At 50.1% G+C, this 18,180-nt stretch overlaps 1 long non-coding RNA gene across 1 annotated transcript in view; it reads left to right on the top strand.

Annotated features, from left to right (window-relative positions):
• The window catches only part of LOC146432918 (uncharacterized), a 42,238-nt gene that overhangs the window by 1,869 nt on the left and 22,189 nt on the right, over window positions 1–18,180 (top strand). Inside the window, exons 3-8 of the long non-coding RNA XR_014854374.1 lie at window positions 4,376–4,539; window positions 11,285–11,380; window positions 13,351–13,469; window positions 13,591–13,671; window positions 13,790–13,911; window positions 15,223–15,972. This is a non-coding gene — a long non-coding RNA (uncharacterized LOC146432918). The remainder of the gene's footprint in view (window positions 1–4,375; window positions 4,540–11,284; window positions 11,381–13,350; window positions 13,470–13,590; window positions 13,672–13,789; window positions 13,912–15,222; window positions 15,973–18,180) is intronic.

Below are 18,180 nucleotides of genomic sequence, written 5' to 3'. Positions count from 1 at the left end.
GACCAGAGGCAGTGATTGTGGCTGCACATGGAACTGGATTTGTTTAAGTTGGTAAAAGAGGTCTCTAACCTCGTTCATAAAGAGACAACAATCAGAGAAAGAGAAACATGGTTGAGAAAAGTGATGCACAGTCAGAACACCCAGAAAATGTTTTATAAAATAGAGAGGGGGTGGAGAAGCAAAGGGGTGCTAAAACGGCTTGTATGGGGAAGGAAGGTAGATGTCAAAGGAAGTATCTTACTATCTTGAAATAAAGCTGTAAGACACTGGAAAACCACAGAAATCCAGAGCACAATAGGTCCTTTTGTAAGTATTTGGGGTCTCTTTTTTCTTATGTGAGTGTATAGCTAATGCTGAGGCTTTGTGAGCATGAAATCCCTTTTTTCCTTTGTAGTTCTGTGGCACTTAAAAGTCTTATGAGGATGTCATCTTGCCTCTAGGCTGGGCATCATGCATGACAAGGAGAAGTTCTAACCAAGAGAGATCAAAGGGAAACCCAGGTAGATTCCCATGGAAATTGCTGGGTGATCAACCAGCTCAGGCTCCAGAGACTGCCTTTTGCAAGTCTGCATGTGATTGACTCAGTCTCCATTCTGTGAGCTCAGACTGAGCTTTGTTAGTGCTGCAGGACTGACTCCTTCCCTGCAGTGTCCTCAGGCTATTTGGGGTGAGGGGCTGGTTGATCTCCCTGCCTCAGAGCACAGAACATCTTGTGTAGGAATGGCTGTGGGGCACTGATGGACCACAGCTCTGGAAGACAGGCAGGTAAAGAGAAGAGAAAGAGAAGAGAGAAGGCCCCAAAAGCCTCTCCATATGGTGGACATACTGAGAAAGACTCTTCTTCCTTCATCTTCACAAAAGTACAGAAAAAAACAAACTTATACTTCTCTACCTCTGCTGCTCTCTGGATTTCAGAAACTACTGTTGTGACATTTCTCTTCTCAGAAGAGGCCAAGACATTGTCACTTCATTCCTTCCCCTTTTCCTCTAGCTGAAATATCCCACTGCAGAAGACCTCAGCAGTGAATGACTACTCCATCTGCTGTCTGGAGGAGGTCATTCATCTCCAAAGGGAACAACAGACTTTTCAGTGACTTCCTCCTGAGGAATCAGCTGCTGGCAGAACACTCTCCTTAGACAAACTCAGGCTTACAAGGACAGTTTTGGTTGCTTGTTAACCTCAAATTCTATACAGTATTAAAAATAACCATGGAAAAACAGTCTGTTCATCTGGACCAGCTTCTGTACAAGGAAGAGCTGACTAAAAAGGAACCTTTCAGGTCCAGAGCATTGCTGTAGAGGGCTGTGAAGACCTCTGTGTCTAGAGGGTGAGCAGGGGGGGAGGGCTCTCCCAGGTTCTCAGTGTTGGGATAGTGGCCTGTGGGAGTCTGCACTCTGACGTGCTGTGACTTGCTTGTGTCCTGCTCTGGAGAGGAGAGGCATTACTCACTTCAAGTGGAGTGCTGAGGTGCCAAACATGGAGGTGTGTGAGGAAGCCTTTTCTAAACAAAGCTCCCTTACAGGAAAAGAGCTGATAATCTTTGGAGTCTGCTATGGATTTAGCACTTAGCTGGCAGCTGAAGGTGAGAAAGACAGGTCTGGGCAGCTGCACAGCACACAGGGTTGGGAGAGGGCACAGCTATGCCCTGAGCACCTGATGAGCAGCCTTTGAGATTACCCAAGGAGCTGTGCTACCAGATGAGGAGCAGGAGCTCGTGGACAGCTGAGTTTTCAGCCTGCTCCTGTCTCTGTCGAGACACAGGTGCTGAGATGCTTCCCACTGCTGGGCCCTTGAGCTTTCAGCTGGGCACCCGTCCAGCCATCCATCACTGCTTGGATCTGGTCCATGGGAAACCAAATGTGATCTGAGGGTTGCCACTGTGGTGCAGATATCAAACAGACACCTGGCATTTAATATAAATTGAGGGAAATTTGGGCTGAAAATAGAATTGGGCAGTGCCTTGAGTGCCTTGAGTCTGTGCTGGGGCTTCTGCCTGGGGTCATGGCTCTGTGGATCAGCTCAAGGCAGAGCCAGCTGTTTGGGTGTAACTGTGGCAAAATTGATGTGGGGCAGTTTTTGAATTGAAAGCCAGTGCAGGGATTTTCTTTTCCCCAGGATTTGATCACATGAGGAACAATGGAGTGAGCGCTTCTGCACTTTGTGGTACAACTGACAGATAGTGCAGGGGAGGCGAGACTGGCTTTGTTTTCAGCTGTGAAACCCAGGAAGGGATATATTCTTTGTGAATTAATTAATCTGGAGAAAAGGCAGTTTAATTTTTTGACAGAAGATTAATTTCCACCCACTCCCCAGCTGGCAGCTTAGCCATGGACTGTCAGATTTCCATCAGCCTCCAACATTCCGACTGAAATAGCAATTTTTGCTTGGCAGGGCAGAGAGTAACAGTTGTGAGCCCTGTGCTGCTCATGGGTAACAGGTGAGGGAGGTAGGACAAGGGTCTGCCCTGCTCCAGGCAGGGCTGGTCGGTGCTGCATGGCCTGTTTGGCAGATGCCATGAGCAGGAACTAAACTTGAATCCCTCTGAGCAGAGATTTAGGTTCATTTCCTAGGCTAGCAGGTTTCAGGGATTTTTCCCTTGACCTTGTTGTGAAATGAGGGGAGTGACACCGTCCTTCACCCCAAGGGAAGGATTTTCCATGTGGGTTATTCAGTGTCTCAGCAGCACAGCAAGCAGGGAAGCGTGGGAGTCGGTGCTGTGCCCAGTGACATTCTCAGACAGGCACAGAGACATCTTCAGGACAGAAGCTGAGGAAAATCATAATCACAAAGTCATCAGTCTGCTAACAAGAGCTGGGGAAGTAAACCCCAAATGAAATCCAAGTTTGCTGTGATAGCACAGAGCAGATACCTGCTGGATTCCTGAGGCTGGGACTTAGTGCTGCCAGTTCAGAAGCTGTTGGGATGTAAAAACTCCAGGCTCCTTCAAAATATTTGCAAGCCTTGACTCAGCCCTACCAAAGAAACAACTGTTAGGGGGACATTTACATCTACATGACACACCCATAGCAGGTCTTACTCCTCAGTGAGACAGAGAGGTGATCATGTCATCTGTTGCCAGTAAATGGAGTGGCAGCAGAGCAGTGGCTTTCCTGTGCATGTCACCACTATCGACAGAGCAAAGATGTCTCTAAATAGCACAGGAATGCTTAGCAATTGTGGTCTCCTGTGAAAAGTTCAAGCTGTATTTCAAGGACAGAAGGTCTTCTAAGAAGGAGGCGATCAAATCCCCAAGGAGCAGTTGTAAAAAGCCACTGTGAGTGCCCCCCAAATGCCTTTGGCACATTCTGCTGAAGTGACATGCTGCAGCTTGTGCCTGTGTGATGAGAAAAGGACACAAGGGTACAGAGTTGGGACCCTGAGTAACCTCACACATCATAAATACCACGAGGTAATGGCAAAACGAGATCTTTATTCTGAGTAATAGAAAACGCAGAAAAAGAGGGCATCAGCCAAACTTCGGGTGCAGTTAGCAGGAATCTAAGAGCAAACTGTGCAAGGCACATTTACAGTTGTGACTATTTGCTGCTCTGTCAAGATTGAGGGCACCAGAGAAGCCCCAGTGCCTGCAGAGATTTGAACAAATAAGCTACTGCAGCCCCTGGAAAGACTGACTGGGAATTGCACAGTGGGAGACTCAGGTGAGGTGTTTCTGGGGAGGGGAAGGAGTTGGAAGGACAAAGCAAAGAGAAGGACTTGTGTATCTCAGACAAGACTAACCTAAGCCCAGTGAATCTAGATCTGTTCATCCCTTAGCTGCCTAAAAGCAGAAAATGCTTTTTAAAGATTCCTTTTGTCTGTTCTGGCATTTTGATTTTCATCTGCAGTGTCACCCTGGAGGCATAAACTACAAACTCCAGTCCCTGCAAAGCTGGGGCTCTGCAAGTGTCTTCATATTACTGGGATTCACTTCTTTGCTGGAGTAACAGGTGGTGTGAGCTCGGGAGGGAGCTGTGATCAGTGCAGTGGGAGAGGGCAGTTTGGAGCCTCAGGTCAAAGTAAGTGAGGAGGCGTGAGACTGGCAGGGGTTCAGCCAGGCGAGCTCTGTCAGGATAGTGTCACTGTCACCCTCCTGCCATGGTGGTGCCAGTCCAGCAGCTGGGATGACCTAAAATGGAGAGGAGACAGAGTGAACAGAGGGGAGGCTTTGGGGCTGCAAAGCTGGACATGGCACCCTGGCACAATGTTTGATGCTAGGGTGAGTGTATATGTTCAGTGATGGTGTCAGAGGCATGGGGACTTTGCCCATGTCTGCTTTGGATTCAATCTGCTCCTCACCTAGAGCACCAGGAGGGGAATTTCCTCACTTTTTGGTGTCTGCATGCCCTGAAGCTGATGCTCTCAATGTTACCACAGCCAGCAGTGGTGGAAGAACCAAGACAAAGCAGAAAAGTGCTAAGAAAAGCCAAATCTTTTATCCCCAGCACACAGAAGACCACGTGGAACTACCACCAGGATGCCCTGCCGGCATTACACTGCTCTTTGTGGACATTTGGGACCCAGCAGAATCCACTGAACAGGTAAATTCTTGCTTACATGTTTCACTGAGACCACAAATACACACACTCACTGCAGGTGTAGGATGAATGAGACTTGGAGTGCAGGAATATGTGTAGTCTCCTGGGATATGCTCAGCAGCAGGAGGAACAGAGAAGCTGCTGCCTGCCATGGAGCAAGGGGCAGAGTCCCAGCCTCATAACAGCCTCCTCTGACCACAGGACTGCTTGCACCACCCCATCTGACCTCCCACACAGCATGCACAGGAGTTTTCACAATGGCACCAAAAGAAGGAACGACCTTCCCAAGCCTGGAGAAAATCCTTCGGTGCCAAACCCACTGAGGTCAGGAGCAAATCAAGGCTGTGGTGTTGCAAGGGATGTCTTGGCTGGGCAGATCTTTGAGGACATGTAACATGATGTGAGAGGTGTGACATTTATTTTTGCCATCTGAGATGGATGTTGCAGGAAGGAATATTGCAAAAACTCATTTCCCAGCAGCAGGTGCTGGTGCATGAGCCAGGGTAGGGCCTGAGGGCACATCTGGCCAGATGCTGCGAGTGCCCACACTGGAGTGAGCAGGGCTGGGACACAGCACAGTGCTTCTGCTTCTTGCTCATAGGGAGTCCTGGGCTTCTCATTTCCTTTTGGGCCAAATGAAATGTTCTGGTCAATTGAAATCTCATTTTATTTCATTTGTAATTTCTTTTGCTGACTTTATTCCAGGAACCGCAGAGTGGTGCAGAATGTCCTGTGGGTGTAGCTGGTTCTGTCTCTGATGCTGGTGCTTCCTGCTGTCCCTTGCAGTGAAGAAGGGCAGGAATGTTTCCAGTTCTCAAGTGTTTTCATGGCAGCCAGAAACCCTTTGCTTTCTGGGAGTGGTGTTCTCTGGGGTAAGGCTTCTCCAGCACACTGCACTCAGCAGGAAGCACTCAGCCAGGCCAGGCATCTCAGCCTTTTCTTTGTGTCTAATGAAGGGGTGGAAACTTGTTCTGGATCTCATGGGGATGGGACATCTCATTTTCACCCACTTGGAAAGTAAAATGGCAACTGTGGATCAGTTTTATTTATTCTGTCTATGCAATGTATCTGTATTCATGAAGCTCCTTTATTCAAATCCTTGGCTCCCAGCGCTAGGAGCAGTAACTTGCCTTTTAAAATGATAATAATCCCATGCAAACTCCCTAGAGACACAAAATTTGTCATTGCTTTGCCTTTGGCTTTGCAAATATCTCCTGTTTCTCCTCCTAAAGTGCTGTGCTGATGAGTCTGAGGTGAGGTGCAGGGCAGCTTGGTCTGCAGTGGAGATGCCCGGAGCACAGTGCCCAGGGCAGTGTGGGACAGGAGCAGCTGTTGAGATAGGCTTTACAGAACCTCTGTGATGGTGGCACAAGAACAGAACTGGTCAGTTTTTGGCTGTTCAGGACACCCTGAGTTGCAGCCAGACCTTGGGTGATGAGCAGAGACCGTGTCCAAGACAGGGTTAATGGCTTTATTCCACCCTTCTCTGGCAGATGCCAAACTCAGACCCTCAGCAAAGTCTCTGTGGACCTCCTTACCGTCATCTGAAGTGCCCAGCGTTGCTGGAAAGGTGTAGGTAGGCAAAGACTTCTGCCTCCCTCTGCTCACCAGAGTCCCTAAGGGCGCAGAGAAACCGCTGCTGGTTTGGGTGGCGTCAGGGTTAGCCCATGGTGGGCGATGTAGCTGTGTAGCTGTGCGGGAGCAGGGCAGGGCAGCCCCGGTGCGGTGCGGGCCCCGGGGTGCTCCTGTGCCGCGGGAGAGGGCGCTGCGGGGCCGCGCTGCGCAGCCGGGCTGGGCACGGGGAGCCGCCGGGGAAGCGCTGCCACCGCAGCCCTCGGGAGGGGAATGCTGCTGGAAACTTCACCCAAGCCAGCCCGGGGAGAAGAGCGAAGGATCCTCGCTGTCCGCTTGTGAGAAACAAAGAGCTTGTGAATTAGGGCATATTTAGTGCAGCGGTCTCTCTGCCTAGAAGGGTGTTTTGACAGATTAATGCACTTTCGAGTTCAGCTGCTGCTCCCCAGAAAGGATGCTGGGGTTTGATTCATACCATCAGATATCTTTTCCCCCTTCTTGTTCTGTTTTGGTTATGCCTGCAAAATACCTAGTCCTGCAGGTTGTCACTAGAAAGGGGTGTTAGAAGTGATCCAAATGTACATCAGAAAAGGTATGTCGTGTCACAGGCGCATTCTCTTCCCATTTCCATGGAAACATGGACTTCGGTGGTGTCAGGCAGAGCAGCCTGGCAGGGTGTAGTGGACTCTCTCCAGGAGGGGCTGCTGGCACCAGCACACGGAAATGTGCCTTGATGTTTTCAGGTTTGGAAAGACCAGGTAGGCTGGTCCTTTAGAGTACCAGCGCCTGATAGATGGCATCAGAAACAACAGCTGGGACAAACATTAAACTCCCTGCTTCCCCCTTCCTACCCAACCCTTCCGCATCCCAGTGCCCCGTCCAGTCCCGCAGAGAGCACTGCGCACCACAGGCTCCGGTTTTTAATTTCCTGGGGGGCGCAAGGGGTGGAGAGCACATCTTGTGGCGGCTGACAGGCTTTTTGTTCTGCGCTAGTCCTTTTATTAACCCCCTGCTAGATCATTCGCTGTCTGCGCTGAGCTGCCCCCGCTGCGCTGGTGATGAGAGTGTTTGTAGCAGCAGGGCTGCCGGGGGGGATTACGGGGATCCCGCGGACCGGAGCGAGGGGCCGGGCACCGGGACACAGATTGCTGCCGCAGCCTCGCCTCCATCTGCCCTCGCCTCGCCCGAGACGTCGCTCACCATCCCCGCGGCGACAGCAGTTGTGTGTCTGATCCCCCCCGTGGCCATCCCACGCCTCCCGTGTCCCACCTGGGAAGGAGTGGTGGCCGGCAGTCCTGCGGGAGGGGCCTGTTGCACATGGATAGGGAGAGAATGGAGGCGATGGCAAGAGCATCATCTGCTATCCCACACTGCACCATCCCACAGCCTCACCCAGCCCCTTTGATTTATGGCAGGTCGTAGGCAGAAGCAAGTGGTTCCACTCAATAATCTTGCCCAATTCCCCTCCTGTATTTAGGGCCTCAGTTCTGTAAAACATTTATCCCAGACGTGGGACTGCAGAATTTATAGGAGGAATTGAGATCTTTCTGAGCAGTTGTTTCCTTTTCCTTTTGGATCAGACTGCTGTTGGTGGTTGATTATTCAAACAAATTAATTTGGGATACATACACAAGTTCTAATTAGCTGCAATTATTCACTTATTTCCCCCCTGCTTCCCTCCTACATCGCCAGAAATTAAAAAAATATCACCCTAACACAGTGTGCCCTGCAATAATTATACCCCAGGCCAATCCTGAACCTCTCAATCTACGATCAATACCTTCATCTGTTAGCCACAATTAATTAAACACAATCCCACTTTCAGGGCTTTGATTCATATCGCCCCAGAACAGCTTACTGGGTATCATAATCCAGACTGATGCTAATGCTATCCTCAAGTGGAAGGGAGGGGCTGACTGAGATATCAACCCCCAATTTCATTAAAAGCCAAGCGATAGAAGGGCTCTCATTGTGAGGTGAGTGATGAGTAGGTGGGACTGTGTTCTCCTCTTAGAGCCCGGCTGCTTCCTGGGGAAGTAGTGCTGCTGGAGTGAGACTGGGGAAAGGCTGTTGCTCTGGGTTGGGAAGGGAAGCTGAGTTAGGCCCAGCACGAAGGTTTTGTTGTCTGTGCTGTCTGTGTGGTGTGTTCTGTTCTACAGAGGCTTCTTTTTTTGGACCGTGGTTGCAATTTTGGAATTTGATAAGTTTCTGAACAGTAATTCAATATCCAAAGGCTGTTTAGAGCTTCCCGACAATGGCCTGTGGTGGTCTAAGCCAGAGCTCCAGAGATGCTATAACAAAGCTCTTAAAAACAGTAAAATTGTTTTACTTGAGATTCTTCTGGTGCTTTTAATAACCCTCTGTTCTACACACAGAGTGGTAAAAGCAAAGAGGGATGTAGGGCCAAACCACACATTGGCAAAGCAGGGACTAGATCCAAGATTCATGGCTCCCTCCCCTCTCTGCTGTCTCCCTCAGACAGGCAAAGAGGTCAGACCTAAAAGGGGTGATTTGAATCTGTTCCAGGTCTTAAACCTGAGAGCCCATTCCCTTTTTGCTGATGCTGGCCGTGTGTCTCAGCCAGCATCCTCTCCTAGGATTGCAGCCTTCACATTCCTTTCTAACTCAGATTCACAATCAGGCACTCTCCTTCCCGGATGCCTGTTCCTTGCAGCTTCACCCTCAGGACTTCAAAAGCCTCAGATCCAACATCCAGGAGTCTGAGGGCAGCTCCTGTTATCCACAAAGGGCAGGCAGCTCAGAAAATCTTCAGACGATAAGAGAATGATTTCCAACTTCGAGCCACCTGGAATAAAGCAGAGTTGATGATGTTGCAGGGAGTCGTGACCTCAGGACTCAGAACAGCAAATCTAACTATGTTTGAGCTCTCCAGTATCCCTAGGTGTCCAGTTTCATCAGTGCAACTGTCTGGGGGTTTCCAGGACATCTTCCAAGTGATAGATGTGTTTTGTTTTCTGCCCTTGTAGGACAAATGACTTCGGAGCCGTAATCAAAGGGGAATAGGCAGGCGCTGTAGGTCAGCTCCGGATTTGTGCTGGCTCTGTTGGAGGAGAGCCCAGTGTTTGCACAGAACAAGCAGGAGCCTGTTCCCAGGGCTGGAAATGTTACACTTGGCCATCCCAGCAAAATTTACACCTCAGTGGTACAGAACGGAGGAAGGAAGGTATGGAAAACCTTCCCCTCTGCCTGTGTCCAGGTTCAGCAGGGACAGCAGGAGCCCAGAACTGCAGCAGCCTTGCGTGAGGAGCTCCCGAGCTGACCACAGCCGTCACTTGAATTTGGGAGGTCATTCCAGTTCAGGGAGGCGAGGGATGCTTCCATGCCTGCTCTCCACACAGGGCTCTGCTGTTTGAGCTGCAGCAGTGTGCCTGTTGCATCCAGAAATGATTAAAGCTGGAACGTTTTCTAGGCAAATTCTGTAAGTTCAATAGGACATTCAATTAGGGAAGAGGGATGAGAGCGTGCAGTGTGCTGGTCACTGAGTCTGCCTCTCTGACAGACCTCACTGGCAACTCACAGTTGTCAGTGTTTGCAGGGAGGCTTTGCAGGCAGGGAGGAGCAACCATCATGTGAAACTTGGAAAATAAATAATTAGTAGGGATTTTGCTGCCTGTTTTCTACCTCAACCCTGTTCCCACATTCTGATGAGGATCAGAATGCTGTTGCTTTATCTGCACTTTAAGCTTCAGCTTGTAAATAGCAAGATCTCCATGATCAGAATGACTTTAGGGACAATGAAGCCAAAAAAATGCCAATTTCTCTGCTATCCACCTAAGAAAACAGAGTGATGGGTTTGTAATAGAGCAATAAACCACAGTGCCTTTGTGGGTGCAAACTGTTAGCCTGAGGTTCCCTGCAAGACAGAGGAACAAAGGCCACTTTGCTTTCATCAGCCACTTGAGCAGTACAGACCCCCCACCACCCTCCCCCGAGTGAAAGGCTCCACTGGTGAGTCTTTATTGCCAGGAGAAAATGAAAATTATATGCAAAATAGAGACGAGAAAATTCGTATATCTGCGTTTGAGTGCTGTGCTGGGTATGACATCACTGGGAGCCAATCAGCAAGCTCCCTTTGTGTCTGGCTTTCTAATAAAAGCCACTTCATCAGAGTAATTTGCAGTAATAATTTATTCACCTTCTAGGAACAGCACCACCTGACTCCCTGAGCAGCTGGGGAGAGCAAGCAAGCAAAGGTCCTGAGCCCCAGATGTAGCTGTGCCCTGGGTGGGCACAGCTCCAGCTCTGACTTGATAAGAGTTGCCTTCAAGTTGCAGATAATAGAAGTGATCACTTGAGTTCATTAATTACCCCATGGCTGAGCAGCCCTTAAAGGTGCTCGGTGCTGCAGGTTCCCAGAGCAGAGGATGGTTCCCAGCAGAAAAAGGGGCTCTGGGTTTGGATGTGTGGCACTGGGGCCACATAACGGGGCTCTGCAATGCTGGGCAGGGTGGGAGTGATAGGGGACGGGAGACAAGGGGCTGCTTTGCATGGACACAGGGAAGAATTGGGCCTTTTGAATTTGGGGTTTGTCCGAGTGAGGGGCAGGGAAGTCTCTGCTGGAGGCACAGAGAGGAACTGAGGCACCACAGCAGTGTGTGCAGTTCAGATGCCTGGTGCTGTGCAGGGAGGATCCGGAGACACGGGAATGTCATGGATATGGCTTCTGGCAGTTGTGTCATTCGGTGCAGCTCACAGGAACCTTCTTTGCAGGCTGGGATAGCCCAGAGCTCCTTGGTGGCAGCCAGCCTTACAGGCAATGAGTAATAGCTCGGCGAGCAAGGACAGACCCCACAAAAAAGAGCAGCAGTCTGTGGGATCTCTTCCTGAATCCCAAGAAAACGTTGCTTCGAGCAGCACTCTGGGGCTGAATAATCTGGTTGTGCAGGAGACGCGTGGGCTACTCGTCCCATGTGTCTCTAGTAGGAGCTTCACTGTGCCAGTGTGTTGTGTGGGAGGCTCTTCCAGAGCCGTGTGTAACTGCTTGGGAAGAGCACATTGGATGTATGCTCTGGTGGTCTAAACTCCCCATATCAGGCTCTGCACACACTGTGCTGGATTTGGAAATGGAGCCTGGAGCACTGAACAGAGACCAGTCCATGAAGACAACCAAAACAAGAGATCACTTCCACCCTGAATGGTTTATTCTATTTTACAGGGAGCAAAAGCAGGAGAGCTGGGAACAGCAAGCAGATGTCCTGAGTTAGCCCAAGGAAGCCCAGGGAGACACACCAATACATCCATCAGCACACGGGTAATGCAGATCTCAACAGACGATGCAGCCAGGCAAAAACCCAACAATTGTTTGGTGGCAGAGTAAGTGGGTCTTCATTCTCATTGTGTGCAGCAGTAACCCTCCTCTCTGGCTAAGTTGTCAGCATTGTGTCTACACAGCCTTTGGAGATTTTGAAAGTAAAAAAATACAAATAATTCAACCAGTGGAGATAATTTGCTCTGTAAATCCTGCTGTGAGTGCATCCAAGCAGGCTTTGTGTCAGAAGTTTCTCTGGTAGTTCCTTGCCCGTGGGTGTATTGATCCTGGAGATCAGGACAGCTCCTGGTGATGAATAACCCACCTGTCAGCTGTTCTCCAGGGAAGTGTTTAGCCAGCAGTCCATCCTGTGCTTGTGGGGTCCATTATGATTCACCTTGGAGGAGCTGCTTGAGGAGGTGCAACCTTGTTAGAGCTTCCTGGGAGGTTCCCAAGGATCAGATCCTGTGCCCGTATGGCTTTTGGTGTGCTGGGATGTACACAGAGCCACAAGCAGTGTGAAGGAGGATTAGGGGTGAATATGTGCTCCCCTGGGATTCCCAGATAAACCTAGATATGCTTTACTTGGATGTGTTATTCTCTATGTGATAGCAAGCCTGAGGGGCCCTAAATGTCTTCAGTAAGAGTGGGAGGTGCATGGCCCCTTTCTGAATCCAGGCTTTCTGGGTTTGCCATTCCAGTCCCTGACTGGGGTTGAGATGTTTCCTTGGATACCTTCAGGACCACCTGTAGCAACCAGGAGACCCTGGCTGCAGCTCCCCATGGGTACCACAGGCTGGCAGTGAGGGGTGCCCCTGCTGATGATCCCTGGAAGAGCCTCCCCCCAGCCGTGATTGTGCTGTGACACGTGCTCATTTGGTGACTTTAGGGACTTCTGACCACTGGAGGTGCCATTCCAGCTCCAAGGCAGGCCCTGGCCCCTACTCCCATACTGTAAGGCAGCACTGGGTGCTTTGGGAAGTGTTTTCCTGTTTGGATTTTACGCGTTTACTTGGTTAGGTTGAAGTACAGCAGCAATAACTGGGGAGGGGAAGGGCTGTGGTCCTGCCCCCAGCCTCTGTCTGTAGGACCCTTTTAAGCCTTGTTTATTGATTTACTTTGAAACTACATCCTTGGCTCAAATGAGTGCAATCAGAGGTGGCAGAACTCCAGAGCAGAAGAGTTTGTAACATATTTTCTAGGAATTGCTTGTCATATCTGAAGGGAAAATGGAAGGGTAACATAAACACACACAAAGCCTGGGGATAATGGCTATTACTGTGTGGAGACAGTGGTCTCGGAGCCTGGAGTGATCTGATGAAGTCTGGTAGCTGGAATTTGGGCTAAGCTGTGCTTTGCAGACTGGATTCTTTTACAAATGAAGTTGTGTAAAGAAAAATCTGTATTGCTGGGGCAGGTAAGCAGGAAAGCAGGCAGCCTGCAGAGACCAGGCCACCTTGTCCTGACTAGCTCTGCATTTCATGGAGCCTGGCTTTTGGATAACCTCTCCCACTCACCCTGGCACCAGCTCACTGAACTTTGCCTCTGGGGTTTGTACCGGACAGAGATGTAAAGGCTCCTCACCCCATCACAGCACCACATAAGGCCTGGATAATATCTTGCTTCCATCAGAGATTGCACACTTTAAACCTAAAAGTGGTTTGCCTTTGTCATGAACACGCAGACAGAAAGACGAGGTTTAGACCACTTAAGTGCCTCACCCTCTCTTCACCGACTTGACCAGGCATTTCCTTGTTGTAAGACTGATTTATTATTAGCCTCAGATTAGGCAGCAGCAAAATTGCTTAAACCAGGTTTAACTGCCAGAATAGGCCCCTTTAACGTAGCCCTTTTGTTCTGGGACTATTGTCCCAGTAGTCCCTTCCCAGCCCCCCTTCCCCTCACTCTGCCTGGGGCTTGCTGGACTTGCTAAGAGCCTTTCTGTGGCTAGAAATGGATCTGCTTTTTTTCAGGATCTCTTTGTTGTCTTGAGCTCTCGGGGTGACTGCCTAACACCTGCAACACTCCCACATCCCTGTGTAAATTGCCTGCATCCTTTGCTGACAAATGAGAGGCCATTGCCAGCAACAAAGTAACCTGCCATTCCCTTCGTGCTGCCTTCTGCTTCCCAGCCAGCTCCAGGTGAGTAGGTGAGCTCAGGCCTGGCATCTGCCCAGCTGGCTCAGTAACCTGGGGTCAATTGTGCCTTTCAGGATCCCACTGCTTCTGCCCGTGCAATCACAGTCATGAGCTCTGGCTCTTCCAGCGCCTGGGAAGCAGCTGAATAGTGCTGGGTAGGCTCAGCTTCCCACACAGCTCTCTGCCAGCTGCAGCTGTGGGCTTGTCTTTTCCAATCTATGGCTACCACTGACACACTGACATCACAGTTTGCTTTCTCTTTGGGTTTGGTAGTGATGAGTCCACCTGTTGGTGGAGTGGGAGGTTTGTTATTCCCCTCTGCCCCTCAAGGAAGACATGGTTGCCCCTGCCTTGATGGATCTGGGGCTGTGCTTGCCCTGCTTTACAAGCTTCAGGTACTCTCACCTACTTCACCTGCTCCATCCTTGGCCATTCGCCTAGCCCTCCTCTCTTCCTCCTCTGTGTTCCTTCTCGGGGTGACCTTATTTACAAATTTTGCATATTTAATGTCCTGCTGATGACTCACAGAGTGATCACTTTCCTCCTAAACCATCCTGCACTGTCCAAATTAATTCACAGTCTGCTTTCTGACAGCCCTTCCTGAACACCCACCTCCTGCCTTCAGCTCAGGAGTTTTAAATCCCCTCATGCTTGCTCTTCCCAGGTACTTTCTTGATGTCTCTTTCTCACCATCCACTCACCCCCTCCATCCTCTTTGACTTGACCTTTCTCTAAATACCCATATCTGGGCTCTGCTGAAAGCTTGATGGTTCTGCCCAGAGGTTATCTCTAAAATCCAACTCGTCCTCCCTGTGCACCCAGCTGAAATCCCTTTGGAATGCCCAGGTTTTCGAAGCAATCAGATTTCTGCCACATTTATCAGTGCTGTGCAGAGTCCCACACACCTTATCATGGGGATTTTCCTGGGAGCCTCTGGCAGTGCAATGTTAAAGGGTCGTGTGAGCGAGTCTCACCCAACCTGTCACCATCTCCCTCACACTCTCTGTGAAGTGCCTGTGCTTTCTGCAGGTGGCCTGTCCTCCTGGCCCTGCTCCATCCAACCATCAGCTGGATTTTCCACTGCAGAGGTACTGAGTTGTCCTGCCAGCCATGCCAGCTCCTGCCTGCCACCACATGTTTCTCCCAGGTTACTCCCTCTGCAGCAGAGGAGCAACCTGTCAACACTGATAAAGCCTTTTCCCCTTCTTCCAGATCCCTGCTAAAATCTACTGGGCTGCACTGCCTCCCCAGAGCAAATGCTACCCAGTGTCTGCTTTCATGTTTGTGCTCCTTTGCCTGTGTAGGATCTCTTTGTGTCCCCGAAGTGTGTCCTTGGGATGTGGGCACACTTCTGAGCGTGGGACTGTCCCTCCGTGCCATCAGCAAGATGAGACCGTCATACAGCCCATAATGAGGGAGGAAAGTGTAATCATTGGAAGTCTAAATGATGAAGTCTGGACATTTTGGTTTCTGGGGAGCAGCAAACACCAGGCTGGTTTCAGGGCTTGCAAATCTCCCAATTCCCAGGCCCATTGTCGTGGTGTTGCTTCTGTCAAACACAGCGACTCTGGCTCTCCTCCCACAGATTATGTGGGCATGCAAATGACCTCAGACAGATACACTGTCATTTTCTCATGCTGTGATTTTCCTTACACCCCCCTGCGGGACGTGACAATAAAATTACCACTCTCATTCCTTTCCCACAGACAATCTCGCAGCGTGTCAGTCAGTGTCACGTGAGCAGTCCCCCATCCATTGCTCCTGGGACCCAGGGGGTGATTTGAGAAGGATCTGTTGGGCTGTCATTCACCTCCATCTGCCTTTAGGAGAAGGATTCTGGGTTCCATGCTGTTTCCTCTTGTGCCTGGCTGGCTCTTTGATCACAATTTGCTTCTCAGGCCTTCAGAATCACAGCTGCCCTGTAAGGTTTGCCCGTAATCCTGCCGACATGTTGTTCCCTGGCAAGCTCTGTACTTTACTTGTTCCCAATTTGGGATTAACTGCTATTTCTGATGATTCTGCTGTTGCCACAGATGTCCCGTTTCTTACCTGGATTTGAGAGCTGTTTGGATCTAAAGTACTCCTGACCTTCTTTGTCACTGTCATCTGACCATTCACGTTTTCACTTCAAGATTTCACTACTGAGTCCACTTTTCTCTCGCTGTCAGTTTTGTCCCCACTGACCCTTATGCACAACATACAACCAGGTCTGTACCAGGAATCTGTGTGGAGAGCCTGCACGAGCCTGCAGAACTCACCAGCACATGCCAGCAAGGTTTCTGTCTGGAAAACACAAGCAACAGAGCTGTGATGTGCCAGCAAGGTCTATGTCAGATAAACACATGTGCTTTATCATCTTCCTCCCCAAAAGACTTCAGACATGCACTGAAGTTTACGCTCCTGGGGCTGAGCTTGAGCTGGTCAAGCCAGGCTTAAAAATGCTTCCAGGCAGAAAGGTTTGTACTCAAATGTTTCCCTTCTTCCTGCTTATTGCAGTGTGTGCTTCCAGGAGCAGGATATCAGAGTTGGCTGCCAGCTGCAAGCCCATGGCCATGTGGTTCTTTCCAGGCCAAAGCTAATGGTGTGATAGCCCTGTGCCAGTGGGGTGTGGAACTGCTCCAGGAGTCCTCATCTGTAGGAGAACTGTGTCGTGCGAGTGATGGGGACAATGAGTGGTTGTGGTTGGCTGTTACTGCGCCCATCAGTGTGTTCTGTGGCTATGAGCTGTAACAATCAGAGAATCAGAGAATCCCAGCCTGGTTTGGGCTGGAAGGGACCTTAAAGCCCATCCAGTGCCACCTCCTGCCATGGGCAGGGACACCTTCCACTATCCCACGTTGCTCCAAGCCCTGTCCATCCTGGCCTTGGACACTGCCAGGGATCCAGGGGCAGCCACAGCTGCTCTGGGCACCCTGTGCCAGGGCCTGCCCACCTTCACAGGGAACAATTCCTTCCCAGTATCCCATCTAACCCAGCCTCTGGCAGTGAGAAGCCATTCCCTGTGTCCTGTCCCTCCATCCCTTGTCCCAGGTCCCTCTCCAGCTCTCTTGGAGTCCCATTAAGCACTGCAGGGGCTCTGAGACCTTCCTTTTGACCTTCTCTTTGCTCTCCCATCCTGGCTCCAGAGCAGATGGGCTCCAGCCCTTGGAGCAGTTCCATGGCCTCCTCTGGACTCACTTCAGCAGCTCCACATCCTGCTGATGTTGGACCCCAGGGCTGGAGGCAGCTGTGCAGGTGAGGTCTCACCTGAGCGGGACAGAGGGGCAGAATGCCCTCCCTTGACCTGCTGATGCAAAACTCCACTGTGCAGAGGCCGTGTCTAGATCAGGTAACTTTTTAGAGGCTGAAAGGTCTGAGCATAAAAGGATACCCTCTGGAGAGTGGGAAGGGAGCTCAGCCCATGAAGGCTGAGGAAGACAGATTGTCCAGAGCATAGAGGAGGAGTGTCTGGAGTGGAAAAGGCTCCCTGGGTACAGGACGCACTCTCCTTGCACCATCTGCCCCTGAGAAGTGATCGTGCAGGTGAATTCCCCCCCGTGTGTATAATTCACAGCCTGTGTGAATGCTGGAGCTCAGAGTTCCACTCCCCTCCCACATCTCCTGTGTCTGGCAGAGAGGGAAAAGCACTGAGGGAGGAGTACCCCAAGCTTGCCCTGAAAGCGGGGACTAAATCAGACTGCAGTAAGAAATGACTTCCATTTTTCTGTAATATTTTTCATATTTGATAATATCAGGAGTGACCTCCTGGTCAGATGTATCAGGAAATTTAATGACCAGCTGTGAGAGGGGACCTTGGCTTCACCTTCCGTCTTCCAGGCTCACAGAAGCTGCCAGCTCATCACTGGCACGTGCAGCAGCACTGATGTTACCTGGGGGTTAGCAAGGTAAAGTTTTCCTAGGTCCTTCTTCTCCTGCCTGAATTCCGGGCAAACAGGGTTCATGAATCCCTGTTTGTACAGCCAGAAAATGTCATCATTCCCTTCAACTATAATCCCAAACTGAAAAATTAATTGAGGCAGGTATTAAATTAAGCAGGTTTTGCTTGAGTAAATATTTATCATTTGGGAGCCTAATCTATTCACTTAATAATCTAACCCAATTTTTTTTATTTTTGGTTTGCAAAAAAAGAATAATGTCTGTTCCATTAGGAGCTGCCATTGGCTTAAGAGGATTTCACTCCCATTTTATGGTTTGGATCAAAGAAAATTTATTCTTGCAATAGATTTAATGATTCTTAGCTGACATTGTCTTCCCAGCTGCAGTTGGACTGTAATAAAAAAAACTTTGGCTTTTGTTAGACTTGCACATTCTTTGCTGCCAATAATGATTAATCTTTCCCCCTACAAGACCATCTTATTACTTGGGTTTGTCTTAGGAGCTGCCGTTCCCTCTGGAGCTTGGTTGGGGCTTTGTCAACCCAACCCTGCGCTGGAGCAGCGCAGGTGTGACCTCAGTGCCTCCCTTGGCAGTCTGTCTTTGCCCCCTAATTGCTGCTCTGTGGCACTCCTCCACACAGCAGAGCTGGTTTGGGGATGACAGGGAATTAATTGCAAGAATTCCTGAACACTTCCATGCATGGAAGGGCCCTTGGCGTCCCAGAAGGGAGGGTTGTCTAGACAGGGCTGAGGAGATGCAGGGGTGGAGGGCAGCTCCCACTCCTCCCT

Source organism: Lichenostomus cassidix, chromosome 10 (assembly GCF_008360975.1).
Source record: "Lichenostomus cassidix isolate B80296 chromosome 10, HeHo_3.0, whole genome shotgun sequence".
Classification (NCBI taxonomy): domain Eukaryota; kingdom Metazoa; phylum Chordata; class Aves; order Passeriformes; family Meliphagidae; genus Lichenostomus; species Lichenostomus cassidix.
This window is presented reverse-complemented; position numbering and strand designations above follow the sequence as displayed.